At 38.0% G+C, this 16,429-nt stretch overlaps 1 pseudogene; it reads left to right on the forward strand.

The window, feature by feature from the left end:
• Positions 1–2,322: 2,322 nt before the first annotated feature.
• LOC112865612 (small ribosomal subunit protein eS6 pseudogene) lies at positions 2,323–13,765 on the forward strand (annotated as a pseudogene).
• Positions 13,766–16,429: the final 2,664 nt, after the last annotated feature.

Below are 16,429 nucleotides of genomic sequence, written 5' to 3' on the forward strand. Positions count from 1 at the left end.
TTGCTTTATAGGGTCTGAATATAGTCTTTATTTTTGATAAAGGCCTTTCAGCTAGTTATTGCATATGAACTTAAAATACACATCCTTCATAACGAGAGTTTACACCACTCTCTGCAAAGCGTGATCACATTCTGTTTGCTCCTACATGACTAGAAGATTGACACACAATAAACTGTTCTGTTTGCCCTTAGAATAATCTTCTTGAGTTTAGATCAGTGATTTTGGCTTCAGTAAAAATTCTTTATCATTATAACCCCATTTCTTAGCCTTATTGCTTCCCCACGGACTTCTGAAAAGGCTGTTTGTCTTTTCCGCTGACCTACTTCATCTGGCATTGCTCTTTTCTAACAGAGAGTTTGCATACATCAAATTTGAGCTCTCATCTAGGGCAAAATATTCATCCAGCTAATCTTCACAGTTACTCACATCGGTTTTATCTACTGCCATCCTCACAGCACTTAATTTGTTTCTGTATCGTGATATGGAATTCACAACCAGAAAATTAACAAATAGACTCCTTCAAATTGAATTTGTTTTACTAAACATGAAAAACAAATTTTTTTTGGTTTAACCTGGAAGTTTAGTATGTTAAACATTGCAAGGAGACTCTAGAAATTTTATTGTTCCTCATCCTTTAATTATCCTTTATTCGCTCATTTATTCATCCATTGCTTCACTAGTGTTTCCAATTACCAACCCATCTACTTGCCATCCCCCCTCCATTAATCCTTTGTCTTCCATTCACTACATACCTCCAATGCTTTATCTGTGCATCCATATAGGGTATATCTATGTGCTTACCAATACATCCATCATCCATCCTTTATCCATCCATTCATCTACCTAACTCAGCATCACATAGCAAGCCAATATTACTTACTAAACCTGACTGTAAGTTTGGCATTAAGCCATAATAGATATTTCAGTAATAAGAAAGAATTTCATAAAGTTTATCTCAAACAAGAGAGGAGATGAAACTTATTAGTTATTAAATTTTTAAAGATGTAAATGATTTCAAACAACTTTTTGATGTTCATCTTTTTGTCTCTATTTACTTAAATCATGAATATTCAGAGAAACATGGTCACACCAATAAGCCATTGCCTGTGAAATCTGAGGAAAATATACAGATATCCCAGGTCCAACCCAACCTTTCTGTTGTAGAATATCCAACAACTCAGTCTGAACATCAAATATTTTGATAGCACCACATGGATCTGGGTGTATAGCCAACATTGAGAACTACTGGCTTCAGAGAAATCCTATGGTGTGTAGTTTTCATTCAATAGTAAGTTACCATAACTCATCTCAGGAAAACATATATATATATATATATATATATATATATATATATATATATATATATTTATATATGTAATACATATATTTATATATGTAATACATATATTTATATATGTAATACATATATATAATACATATATTATATATATAATATATATATATTTATATATATATAAATCAGGCTTATCATACAGTGTAAATCTCACCTTGTGCAAAGATATACAAAAATCAATATAAGCCAGCATATTTAAAGCATGTGTAATTACAGTTGTTAACAAAAACCTACATGTTAATGAAAGAAGAAATAGTATGTTTTATAACAGACTTACATTTATCAATAAAAAAAAGGTTAGATATCTTTATGTTTTATTCTCCTTACAGTTTTATAGGAAACTCGTTATCCATTTTCCAGGAAGCAATAATGCTGAAGATATACTTCTGGATTCTCCTGTCACAGTTCATTAAGGCAGGAGGGGTGTTCTTGTGAATGGGGGGTTGAGAGTCTAAAATCCATTGACTTTTTTTTCTCTCTATTCAGCACAGTTAAGGTAAAGTCATCTGTTCCCTAGTGATTTCTCTTACTCCTCTTTTGAAACGTTTCCCTGTGTAATAAGCATCTGCCTCCAAGTCTTTATGACAAGCAGAGTTGATTTGCACCCTAAAGTCTGCTATCTAGAAGCATTTTTGGAGCCCCTCCCTCTGTATAAAAATTAGACTGTAATTTGTAGTGTAGTCTAGGATCTGTCTTTTAATCCCACTTCTCATATGAAAATACAGATTTAAGGTTCAAAGATAAGAAAAGGAGAAATAAATGTTACATGAAACTTTTATGGCCTAATACTCGCTGCTGGTAAGTTTGGAAAGGTAGCTGAGGGGGTGGCTCATGGAGGGCTTTGTACGCCATGATAAAAAGGCTGTGCTTAATCTTCCAAAATCTGGGGAGATCTGAGGCATTTGAGAAGGGAGGAAATGAGCACATCTGCATTTTGGACAGATAACTATTCAAGCTCCATATGGGAGATGCCACCCATGTTCTTCAAGTACATGGTGGAAGAGAAGACTGAGGCCGGGGGACCTGTGTGGTAGGCCCTACAGTGATTCAGAGGAGATGATACTATCTGGAAGAGAGCAGTGACTGTGGGGTAGCAGAAGAATATTTAGAATGATTTTTTATTTTGACTTTGTGTCATCGTAAATACATGTGCAATCACTATTGGAATATCTCTTATACCTCCTGCTTCTGATTTCCAGAATTAGACAAGTAAGATCATCTGCTTCTTGTTCTGGGGATTTCTGATTATGAAAATGACAGGGAGAAAGATGTAGAAGGGATGTATTTTGACATCTGACTATGTTGCTAAATCTCTGAAACTGGCAAATGGGAGTCTACTCTGAGAAATATACTTGTCACCAGTAGCATCCGGCAGGTCATTTTGAGAGGTTTTCCAGGTTACAAAGAACTTAGAATTTCACTACAAAGATTTCAGGGGAAATAATTTGCTTTTGTTGCTTTCAACATCATTGACCTGAATCAGAACTTTGTCTGGATGCGGTTACGAGCATATAAATCTCATTTAAGGTGCTCTATCCATATCAAATTGCAATTAAACTTAGAAGGCTACTACTACTCATGAGTAGTAAAGTTTAAGCCTGTCATACAAGGCTCCCAATACCTTTTGAACTCCAGACAGAACACAACTGATATCTTGTGTTATTTATCTTATCCAAGCTCTTGTTGGATTTGTGCATTTGTTCATGCAATGACCTCTATGCTCCCCCATTCTTACACTCAGCTGATTCCTTCTTCTAAATTCACTTCAAAGTTTAATTTATCTTTGAAATAGTTCTTACACTACTCTTCAACCATTTCAGCCCCCTCACACTATCCCCATAATCTATGCAGTTTTCCAATTCCACATTTTTCCAGTTTATTTTGAGAATTTGACAAATTTTAATACACATATGATCAGCAAATCAACATTTAAGTTTACTTAAGAGAAGCTTAAGTAAAATAACAAGATTATTGTAGCAAAAACTCCTACATATATAATCAAAGTTAGAGCTTTTATCTATTATTCCCAGAAAAATGTATTATTAGCTGTTGATAAGAAAAAATATAACCTTTTAGATCTTTTTTTCCAGATAGCAATTGGCAGCAGCTAAGTTAATAACTGCATTTAGTGCTTATTCTCAATATCCATTTCTCTTCTTTAATAAATAAGCTTATGTAAAACTTCTACTTGGACAAAATAATCAGTGCTAATCTCATTTTAGAAAAGCTTTATAAAGATCTTGCTTTTTGATAAGCTGAGTCCCCTCTTGAATGGGCTGAGGAAGCTTTTGCTTCTACAGTGTTAAATAAACAAAACAAATGCTTTACCTCGGGTGAAATGATTAAATTGCTCTCAACTGACCTACAAGGGCAGCTATGTGGCTAGAGGAAATATTGGCCTGGAATACAGTTCCACAAAACACAAAGATTGAAAAGTACAAGGTTCTGAATTAAAAAGGTGCAACATATTTCTTGAAAAGGAAAGAGTAATAGTTTTAGGCTCTGATAAAGTAGTCTGAAAATTCCTTGAGAAATACAACATTTTTGAAAAGTGGATAGCAGTTCATTAATAATGAAGAAAGAAAGTGAATTTCAAATACAAGGCTTAATCGAATGTCTTGCATAAGAGTAGTAAAATAATGTTTAAATTCAAATACTCATATACTTTCATTGAACCTATCAAATAACATTGAAGAGCATATATCGATCACAAGAGCTAAAATGGGACCCAGACGATCTGAATGAAAACAAGCATCAGTTACATTTTTTCAAAAATGATAAGAAATTATAAAATATTCAGAAGACAATGCCACACACATCCATACATATGCACACATATACATATGACATAAATTGTAAATACATTATTTTATAAGACTAATATTTAAAGTTATAAAATAATTTTTAAATTATTTTTTTCCTGTCTCTTTTCACCAGTAACTCAATTTTGCTCCCTCCCTCAGTGGCATTTCTTTCTTTTTTTTTAATATATGAAATTTATTGTCAAATTGGTTTCCATACAACACCCAGTGCTCATCCCAAAAGGTGCCCTCCTCAATACCCATCACCCACCCTCTCCTCCCTCCCACCCCCCATCAACCCTCAGTTTGTTCTCAGTTTTTAACAGTCTCTTATGCTTTGGCTGTCTCCCACTCTAACCTCTTTTTTTTTTTTCCTTCCCCTCCCCCATGGGTTCCTGTTAAGTTTCTCAGGATCCACATAAGAGTGAAACCATATGGTATCTGTCTTTCTCTGTATGGCTTATTTCACTTAGCATCACACTCTGCAGTTCCATCCACATTGCTACAAAGGGCCATATTTAATTCTTTGTGGCATTTCTTTACTGAGGGATATTGGTCACCTGGTTGAATGCAAGAAGCTGTCCTATCACAAAAGTGTTTGACAATAGAGGATATTTGCACATCAGAAACATACTCACAACAATTTATTCTCAGTAATCAATCTATTAATTTCCTCAGAAAAAAAGTCCAGAAAAGCCTCTTACCAAAAAAATGAAGTTGGTGGCATCCAGACAGAAGTGAATTGAGTTTCTATTTTTCAGCCTTAACTGGATAAAAACAATTGGTGCCATTCAGTGATTAGCAAATGAGCAAAAGAGCAAATTGGATAGTCCACTGGAATGATCCATTATGTCTTAACACAGGTATAGAAATATATATATATATATATATATATATATATATATATATATATGGGGGCTGTTGGCACTCACAGATCTTACACGTTCAGGTAAGGTGCAATACATACCTAGATAAGCAATTAAAACCATGTAGTTTAATACACACACATATAAATAACATATACACAAAATAAATGTGTACACATGTAGTTTTAATTACATATATAATATATACCAAATGAAAATTACATACATATTAAAAACAATGAATTGGATCTATAATTGTTGTCCTGTTTTACATTATCATATAAGAAATTCAGGTAGTAGACAAACATATGAGTTTTGATTTCATTTTTTAAAACAACCATGCAAAGTGTATATGTACCTGTGTTTGGCTACATGTAATTTCAGAAATAAGGGAATGCATATACTAGTTTGTTAAATTTCATCCTATTATGTTGCAATGGATGGAAAATAAAACTCTATCAGTAATTATAATTCAAATTGAGATAGATAAAGATTCATAAGAATTTTTTTTTTTTTTAATGTTTTCATTTTTTTAAGAGACAGAGACAGAGCACGAGCTGGGGAGGGCAGAAAGAGAGGGAGACACAGAACCCAAAGCAGGCTCCAGGCTCCACGCTGTCAGCACAGAGCCCTACACAGGGCTTGAACTCACGAACGGTGATATCATGACCTGAGCCAAAGTTGACTGCTTAACTGACTGAGCCACCCAGGCACCTCACCACAAAAATGTGCAAATGGAAACCTCTGATTGATTAGCTTATGTGATTATCGGTAATTTTCTTTTCTTTTTTTTTTTTTTTTCAACGTTTATTTATTTTTGGGACAGAGAGAGACAGAGCATGAACGGGGGAGGGGCAGAGAGAGAGGGAGACACAGAATCGGAAACAGGCTCCAGGCTCTGAGCCATCAGCCCAGAGCCTGACGCGGGGCTCGAACTCGGGGACCGCGAGATCGTGACCTGGCTGAAGTCGGACGCTCAACCGACTGCGCCACCCAGGCGCCCCGGTAATTTTCTTCATCAATTTATCGTTTGTGCTACTTTCTGTTATTTACAGGTTTATGTCATTTTATTTTATTTTTTTTTAATTTTTTTTTTATATATGAAATTTATTGTCAAATTGGTTTCCATACAACACCCAGTGCTCATCCCAAAAGGTGCCCTCCTCAGTACCCATCACCCACCCTCTCCTCCCTCCCACCCCCCATCAACCCTTAGTTTGTTCTCAGTTCTCAACAGTCTCTTATGCTTTGGCTCTCTCCCACTCTAACCTCTTTTTTTTTTTTTTGTTCCCCTCCCCCATGGGCTTCTCTTAAGTTTCTCAGGATCCACATAAGAGTGAAACCATATGGTATCTGTCTTTCTCTGTATGGCTTATTTCACTTAGCATCACACTCTCCAGTTCCATCCACGTTGCTACAAAAGGCCATATTTCATTTTTTCTCATTGCCACGTAGTACTCCATTGTGTATATAAACCACAATTTCTTTATCCATTCATCAGTTGATGGACATTTAGGCTCTTTCCATAATTTGGCTATTGTTGAGAGTGCTGCTATGAACATTGGGGTACAAGTGCCCCTATGCATCAGTACTCCTGTGTCCCTTGGATAAATTCCTAGCAGTGCTATTGCTGGGTCATAGGGTAGGTCTATTTTTAATTTTCTGAGGAACCTCCACACTGCTTTCCAGAGCGGCTGCACCAATTTGCATTCCCACCAACAGTGCAAGAGGGTTCCCGTTTCTCCACATCCTCTCCAGCATCTATAGTCTCCTGATTTGTTCATTTTGGCCACTCTGACTGGCGTGAGGTGATACCTGAGTGTGGTTTTGATTTGTATTTCCCTGATAAGGAGTGACGCTGAACATCTTTTCATGTGCCTGTTGGCCATCCGGATGTCTTCTTTAGAGAAGTGTCTATTCATGTTTTCTGCCCATTTCTTCACTGGGTTATTTGCTTTTCGGATGTGGAGTTTGGTGAGCTCTTTATAGATTTTGGATACTAGCCCTTTGTCCGATATGTCATTTGCAAATATCTTTTCCCATTCCGTTGGTTGCCTTTTAGTTTTGTTGGTTGTTTCCTTTGCTGTGCAGAAGCTTTTTATCTTCATAAGGTCCCAGTAATTCACTTTTGCTTTTAATTCCCTTGCCTTTGGGGATGTGTCCAGTAAGAGATTGCTACGGCTGAGGTCAGAGAGGTCTTTTCCTGCTTTCTCCTCTATGGTTTTGATGGTTTCCTGTCTCACATTCAGGTCCTTTATCCATTTGGAGTTTATTTTTGTGAATGGTGTGAGAAAGTGGTCTAGTTTCAACCTTCTGCATGTTGCTGTCCAGTTCTCCCAGCACCATTTGTTAAAGAGACTGTCTTTTCCATTGGATGTTCTTTCCTGCTTTGTCAAAGATGAGTTGGCCATACGTTTGTGGGTCTAGTTCTGGGGTTTCTATTCTATTCCATTGGTCTATGTGTCTGTTTTTCTGCCAATACCATGCTGTCTTGATGATGACAGCTTTGTAGTAGAGGCTAAAGTCTGGGATTGTGATGCCTCCTGCTTTGGTCTTCTTCTTCAAAATTACTTTGGCTATTCGGGGCCTTTTGTGGTTCCATATGAATTTTAGGATTGCTTGTTCTAGTTTCGAGAAGAATGCTGGTGCAATTTTGATTGGGATTGCATTGAATGTGTAGATAGCTTTGGGTAGTATTGACATTTTGACAATATTTATTCTTCCAATCCATGAGCAGGGAATGTCTTTCCATTTCTTTAAATCTTCTTCAATTACCTTCATAAGCTTTCTTTAGTTTTCAGCATACAGATCCTTTACATCTTTGGTTAGATTGATTCCTAGGTATTTTATGCTTCTTGGTGCAATTGTGAATGGGATCAGTTTCTTTATTTGTCTTTCTGTTGCTTCATTGTTAGTGTATAAGAATGCAACTGATTTCTGTACATTGATTTTGTATCCTGCAACTTTGCTGAATTCATGTATCAGTTCTAGCAGACTTTTGGTGGAGTCTATCGGATTTTCCATGTATAATATCATGTCATCTGCAAAGAGCGAAAGCTTGACTTCATCTTTGCCAATTTTGACGCCTTTGATTTCCTTTTGTTGTCTGATTGCTGATGCTAGAACTTCCAGCACTATGTTAAACAACAGCGGTGAGAGTGGGCATCCCTGTCGTGTTCCTGATCTCAGGGAAAAAGCTCTCAGTTTTTCCCCGTTGAGGATGATGTTAGCTGTGGGCTTTTCATAAATGGCTTTTATGATCTTTAAGTATGTTCCTTCTATCCCAACTTTCTCAAGAGTTTTTATTAAGAAAGGGTGCTGGATTTTGTCAAAGGCCTTTTCTGCATCGATTGACAGGATCATATGGTTCTTCTCTTTTTTTTTGTTAATGTGATGTATCACATTGATTGATTTGCGAATGTTGAACCAGCCCTGCATCCCAGGAATGAATCCCACTTGATCATGGTGAATAATTCTTTTTATATGCCGTTGAATTCGATTTGCTAGTATCTTATTGAGAATTTTTGCATCCATATTCATCAGGGATATTGGCCTGTAGTTCTCTTTTTTTACTGGGTCTCTGTCTGGTTTAGGAATCAAAGTAATACTGGCTTCATAGAATGAGTCTGGAAGTTTTCCTTCTCTTTCTATTTCTTGGAATAGCTTGAGAAGGATAGGTATTATCTCTGCTTTAAACGTCTGGTAGAACTCCCCTGGGAAGCCGTCTGGTCCTGGACTCTTATTTGTTGGGAGATTTTTGATAACCGATTCAATTTCTTCGCTGGTTATGGGTCTGTTCAAGCTTTCTATTTCCTCCTGATTGAGTTTTGGAAGAGTGTGGGTGTTCAGGAATTTGTCCATTTCTTCCAGGTTGTCCAATTTGTTGGCATATAATTTTTCATAGTATTCCCTGATAATTGTTTGTATCTCTGAGGGATTGGTTGTAATAATTCCATTTTCATTCATGATTTTATCTATTTGGGTCATCTCCCTTTTCTTTTTGAGAAGCCTGGCTAGAGGTTTGTCAATTTTGTTTATTTTTTCAAAAAACCAACTCTTGGTTTCGTTGATCTGCTCTACAGTTTTTTTAGATTCTATATTGTTTATTTCTGCTCTGATCTTTATTATTTCTCTTCTTCTGCTGGGTTTAGGCTGCCTTTGCTGTTCTGCTTCTAGTTCCTTTAGGTGTGCTGTTAGATTTTGTATTTGGGATTTTTCTTGTTTCTTGAGATAGGCCTGGATTGCAATGTATTTTCCTCTCAGGACTGCCTTTGCTGCGTCCCAAAGCGTTTGGATTGTTGTATTTTCATTTTCGTTTGTTTCCATATATTTTTAATTTCTTCTCTAATTGCCTGGTTGACCCACTCATTCGTTAGTAGGGTGTTCTTTAACCTCCATGCTTTTGGAGGTTTTCCAGACTTTTTTCTGTGGTTGATTTCAAGCTTCATAGCATTGTGGTCTGAAAGTATGCATGGTATGATTTCAATTCTTGTAAACTTATGAAGGGCTGTTTTGTGACCCAGTATATGATCTATCTTGGAGAATGTTCCATGTGTACTCGAGAAGAAAGTATATTCTGTTGCTTTGGGATGCAGAGTTCTAAATATATCTGTCAAGTCCATCTGATCCAATGTCTCATTCAGGGCCCTTGTTTCTTTATTGACCGTGTGTCTAGATGATCTATCCATTTCTGTAAGTGGGGTGTTAAAGTCCCCTGCAATTACCACATTCTTATCAATAAGGTTGCTTATGTTTATGAGTAATTGTTTTATATATTTGGGCGCTCCGGTATTCGGCGCATAGACATTTATAATTGTTAGCTCTTCCTGATGGATAGACCCTGTCACTATTATATAATGTCCTTCTTCATCTCTTGTTACAGCCTTTAATTTAAAGTCTAGTTTGTCTGATATAAGGATGGCTACTCCAGCTTTCTTTTGGCTTCCAGTAGCATGATAAATAGTTCTCCATCCCCTCACTCTCAATCTAAAGGTGTCCTCAGGTCTAAAATGAGTTTCTTGTAGACAGCAAATAGATGGGTCTTGTTTTTATCCATTCTGATACCCTATGTCTTTTGGTTGGCGCATTTAATCCATTTACATTCAGTGTTATTATAGAAATGTATGGGTTTAGAGTCATTGTGATGTCTGTATGTTTTATGCTTGTAGTGATGTCTCTGGTACTTTGTCTCACAGGGTCCCCCTTAGGATCTCTTGTAGGGCTGGTTTAGTGGTGACAAATTCCTTCAGTTTTTGTTTGTTTGGGAAGACCTTTATCTCTCCTTCTATTCTAAATGACAGACTTGCTGGATAAAGGATTCTCGGCTGCATATTTTTTCTGTCTAGCACACTGAAAATCTCGTGCCAATTCTTTCTGGCCTGCCAAGTTTCAAAAGAGAGATCAGTCACGAGTCTTATAGGTCTCCCTTTATATGTGAGGGCACGTTTACCCCTTGCTGCTTTCAGAATTTTCTCTTTATCCTTGTATTTTGCCAGTTTCACTATGATATGTCGTGCAGAAGATCGATTCAAGTTATGTCTGAAGGGAGTTCTCTGTGCCTCTTGGATTTCAATGCCTTTTTCCTTCCCCAGTTCAGGGAAGTTCTCAGCTATTATTTCTTCAAGTACCCCTTCAGCGCCTTTCCCTCTCTCTTCCTCCTCTGGGATACCAATTATGCGAATATTATTTCTTTGTAGTGTATCACTTAGTTCTCTAATTTTCCCCTCATACTCCTGGATTTTTTTATCTCTCTTTTTCTCAGCTTCCTCTTTTTCCATAACTTTATCTTCTAGTTCACCTATTCTCTCCTCTGCCTCTTCAATCCGAGCCGTGGTGGTTTCTATTTTGTTATGCATTTCGTTTAAAGCGTTTTTCAGCTCCTCGTGACTGTTCCTTAGTCCCTTGATCTCTGTAGCAAGAGATTCTCTGCTGTCCGCTATACTGTTTTCAGGCCCAGCGATTAATTTTATGACTATTATTCTAAATTCACTTTCTGTTATATTATTTAAATCCTTTTTGATCAGCTCATTAGCTGTTGTTATTTCCTGGAGATTCTTCTGAGGGGAATTCTTCCGCTTGGTCATTTTGGATAGTCCCTGGCGTGGTGAGGACCTGCAGGGCACTTCCCCTGTGCTGTGGTGTATAACTGGAGTTGGTGGGCGGAGCCGCAGTCGGACCTGATGTCTGCCCCCAGCCCACCGCTGTGTCCGCAGTCAGACTGGTGCGTGCCTTCTCTTCCCCTCTCCTATGGGCGGGATTCACTGTGGGGTGGGGTGGCCTATCTGGGCTACTTGCACACTGTCAGGCTTGTGATGCTGGGGATCTGGCGTCTTAGCTGGGGTGGGTAGGCAAGATGCACAGGGGCAGGAGGGGCAGGCTTAGCTTGCTTCTCCTTAGTTGATCCTCTTCAGGAGGGGCCCTGTGGCAGCAGGAGGGAGTCAGATCCGCTGCCGGAGGTTTGGCTCCGCAGAAGCGCAGAGTTGGGTGTTTGCGCGGAGCGAGCAAGTTCCCTGGCAGGAACTGGTTCTCTTTGGGATTTTGGCTGGGGGATGGGCGGGGGAGATGGCGCTGGCGAGCGCCTTTGTTCCCCACCAAACTGAGCTCTGTCGTCCGGGGGCTCAGCAGCTCTCCTTCCCTTTGTCCTCCAGCCTTCCCGCTTTCTGAGCAGAGCTGTTAACTTATGACCTCCCAGACGCTAAGTCGCGCTTGCTGTCGGAACACAGTCCGTCAGGCCCCTCCGCTTTTTGCAAGCCAGACTCGGGGGCTCTGCTTGGCCGGCGAGCCGCCCCTCCGCCCCGGCTCCCTCCCGCCAGTCCGTGGAGCGCGCACCGCCTCGCCGCCCTTCCTACCCTCTTCCGTGGGCCTCTCGTCTGCGCTTGGCTCCGGCGACTCCGTTCTGCTAATCCTCTGGTGGTTTTCTGGGTTATTTAGGCAGGTGTAGGTGGAATCTAAGTGATCAGCAGGACGCGCGGTGAGCCCAGCGTCCTCCTACGCCGCCATCTTCCCTCTCTCGAGAAGGTTTATGTCATTTTAGTAGAGTTTAGTATATCAATATAGTTACAAAATAATCTATAAATCTATCGATTTTAATACAGACTTCAAACTTAAATTTATTTATTTATTTATTTATTTATTTGATTTTGGTTTGAGAGAGAAAAGGGAGCTTGTGCACAAGCTGAGGAAAGGCAGAGAGAGAGAGAGAGGGAGAGAAAGAATCTCAAGCAGACTCCATGCTGAGGCACCCTGTGCTGAGCTGTCAGCAGAGCCCAATCCAGGGTTTGAACTCACGAACCCTGAGATCATGACTTGAGCTTAAGTCGGGTGCTTCAGGCTACCCAGGCACCCCTATTCTATTATTTTTTAAGTTCTTAAGGATATCCTTAGTGAAAAGGACAAATTAGACATTCGACAAGTGTTTGTTGAATAAATTTAATACACAATGGAAGGGTGGTAACCTCAGTTGAGGACCTTAAATCTAAAATGCCAAGGTGTGCCTGGGTGGTTCCATTGGTTAAGCATCCAACTCTTGATTTGGGCTCAGGTCATGATCTCAAGGTTCATGGGTTCAAGATCCACATGAGGCTCTGAGCTGACAGAGCAGACCCTGCTTAGGATTCTCTCTCTCCTTTTTTCTCTGCCCCTCTCCTGCTCACTCTTTCTCAAAATAAATAAACGTTTTAAAAATAATAAAATAAAGTGCCAAATACAGCTCTTTTTTGTGGTAACTGGTGGGTGATAGTCTGCTTAAGGTTGAAGCTGAACATCTCTTTCCCAGCTACTGGCTGCCAGAAACTCATTGAAGTGGATGATTTTGCAAACTTTATACCTTTTTTAAAAAAGATTTAATGTTTTTATTTATTCTTGATAAAAAGAGACAGAGCGTGAGCAGGAGAGAGAGAGAGGCAGAGAGATAGGGAGACACAGAATCTGAAGCAGGTTCCAGGCTCTGAGCTGTCAGCAGAGATCCTGATGCGGGGCTCGAACTTGTAAACCGAGAGATCATGACTTGAGCCAAAGTCAGATGCTCAACCAACAAAGCCACCCAGGCTCCCCAAACATTATAACTTTTATGAGAAGCATACAGCCACAGAAATTGCTGCTGATGTTCTGAGTGAAGAATGGAATAGTTTATGTGGTCCATATCTCTGGCGGCAGTGATGAACAAGGCTTCCCCATGAAGTGTGTCTTGACTCATGGCCATGTCCACCTGTTGCTTAGTAAGAGGCATTCCTGGTACAGAGCAAGGAGGACTGGAGAAAGAAAATGGAAAATCTATCCAGGGTTGCATTGTGGATGGCAATCTCAGCCTTATCAACTTGGTCATTGTTAAAAAAAAAAAAAAGAGGAGAAGGGTATTTCTGGATTCACTGATACTACTGTGCCTCGTCTGGGGCCTAAAAGAGCTAGGCAAATCGGCAAACTTTTCGATCTCTCTAAACCTGATGTCCACCAGTCTGTTGTGAGAAAGCCACCAACCAAAGAAGATAAGAACCTAGAACCAAGTTTCAACGTCTTATTATTTCACGTGTCCTCCAACAAAAATGTTATTGCATTGCTCTGAAAAAACAAACAAACAAACAAACAAAACAGCCTACTAAGAAAAATAAGGAAGAAGCTACAGAATATGCTAAACTTTTGTCCAAGAGAATGAAGGAGGCCAAAAAAAAAAAAGGCAGGAACAGATTGCCAAGAGACAAAGGCTGTCATTTCTGAGAGCTTCTCCTTCTAGGTCCAGTCAACAATGAGAGTTTCTAAAAGTATGAAATAAATAAGATTAAACATCAATAAAATAATGAAATGAAATGCCAAATATAGTCAGACGTATTCACACCACTGGCTACTCAGTATGGAATGTGCTCAGTTGTTTCTTTAATCCAAATACATTCCAAATATTACCATTTAGCAGAAATATTAGAATATTTTTTCTCAAAATATAATATTTTAGGAATAAGTATTAACAAAAATGTTTTACATGTGTCCATATGCTGAATATATTTGTACCTTCTTTTTGATATTTAGATCTCTATTATGAAAGTGAATTAATTTGTTAGATTCGAATGATGATATTTTTGCTCCTCTGAGTGGCCCCAGATGTGTATAATGTATATAAACAATTGTAAAAGGTATTTTCCTATATGTACAATTTTGTCATTATAGAATATTTAAATTTATATATTCAGGAGTAAGCATTTTTGCAATGACTTATTTTAGATAAAACAATTAAAGTTATATTACTGTCTAAATGAATCATCTTCTCAGTTGATGCCAATGAACAGTGTCCCCAGAATCTCATACTTCATTTATGTATGAAGTTCCCCATGACCCAATTCTGATGTGCTCTTGGGGCTCAACATCTACTCATTACAAATCCTTATTCATAAATCAGGGTTAAGTTACATACTGTTTGCTATTCACCACTGAGCACCTGCCTAGTTTACAAACAATGATTCCATTTGGTCATTTTAACAAGCAAAATCATGACTCTATGCCTGTGTGTAACATCCATAAATACCTTATGGAAAAATGATTGCTATCTAATCATGTGTATAACATTCATACAGAATCACATTGTTCAAAATGAAATCATTTAATTGGTTGGCTCTTATAGATGCCACATCAATTGCCTCTTTATTGTGTGTTTAACTTGTTTGTTCTGTTATTATTAAATTTCAGACATATTTTGAGAAGTGCATGTTCTTGTTAGCACAGCTATGTCCTAATATGATTTCAGGATGCTCTATTTCCATATGATCATACTTATGTGTGGTTGTCTAATTTTAAAATTCGTAATTAGCAGTGCTTTTAGTACTAATACCATTTTTATTTCTAGAGGGCATCTTGTATACTATGTGGTCCAATCAACTTCCTTTAATTAAAATGCAATAATCCAAATTAAAGCAGGAGCTTGAATCGGGTGCCATAGACCACTCACCCATCCAAAATATATAAAGAACTTATACAATATCAAAAAAAAAAAACAACAAATAATCCAGTTAAAAACTGGACAGAGAAGCTAAATAAACATTTTCCAAAGAAGATATTTGGATGGCCAACAGACACATGTAAATATGCTCAACATCACTAATCATCAGGGAAATGCAAATCCAAACCACAGTGGGATCTCACCTTATACCTGTCAATATGGCTATTATCAGAAAGACAAGAAAATAACAAGTGTAGCTGAGGATGTGGGGGAAAAAAGAACATTCCTGCAATATTGTTGGAAATATATATTTTTACAGACACTGTGGAAACCAGTAAGGAGGTTGCTCAAAAACTTAATAGCAGAAATACCAACTGAACCAATAATTCCACTACTGAGTATTTACCCAAAGAAATGACAGCACTAATTCAAAAAGATATATACATACCCCCTGGTTTATTGCAGCACTTACTATAGTCAAGATATGGACACAACCTAAGTTTCCATTTATAGATGAATGGATAAGGAAGATGTACATAAATACACACACACACAAACACATACACAGGAATATTACACAACCATAAAAAAGGTGAGATCTTGTCATTTGTGATGACATGGATAGACCTACAGGGTATTAAGCTAAGTGAAATAAATCAGGCTGAGAAAGAAAAATTCTATATGATTTCACTCCCATGTGGAATCTAAAAAACAAAACCAATGAGCAAACAAATAAAACGCAGAATCAGACCAATCAATACAGAGAACAAACTGATGGTTGCCCAAGGGGTAGGAGTGAAGCGATGGGCCAAATGGGTCAATGGGAGTAGGAGGTACAAGTTTCCAGTTAGGTAATTAATAAGTTATGGGAATAAAAAGGAAAACAGCATAGGGAATATAGTCAATGATATTTTAATAGCATTGTATAGTCACAAATGGTATACACACTTGTGGTGAGCATAGCATAAGGTATAGAGAAGGTAAAATCATCATGTTTTATACCTGAAACTAAATAACATTGAGTGTCAACTATACTTAAATAAATTTTTTTTAAATAATTCAAATTGGAAAAAAATGTATTTTAGTTTTAGCGAAGGTAAGTTCATTTAGATCTCTCCTGTACATTGTCATATTCCAAGGTAACTAGGCAGCACAGTGAGTGTTTTAGTAAAAAAAAAAAAAAAAAAAAAAAAAATTTACTGTTTTGGCCAATACACCTGGACTGGTATACAGGAGACTCAGGAACCTCAACATGTCTCTCCATGTAGCTACCTAGAAATTGGCAATGACTGTGTTGCCCTCTGGAAGGCAGGAGTTCTAGGTAACAGGGTGAAGCAACATATTTCCATCATGCTAAATTTCATACTCAGAATTTAAAAGCTAGCACAAAGTTTCTCAAACCTTAGAGCACAACACCAGAGTGGCCTGGAAGACTGTTAAAAACACAGATTTCTTTGAAAAGCCCCCAGAATCAGTAATTCTGTGA

This window comes from Puma concolor, chromosome D1, assembly GCF_028749965.1.
Source record: "Puma concolor isolate L17-30 chromosome D1, mPumCon1.1.hap2, whole genome shotgun sequence".
NCBI classification, from domain to species: Eukaryota; Metazoa; Chordata; class Mammalia; order Carnivora; family Felidae; genus Puma; species Puma concolor.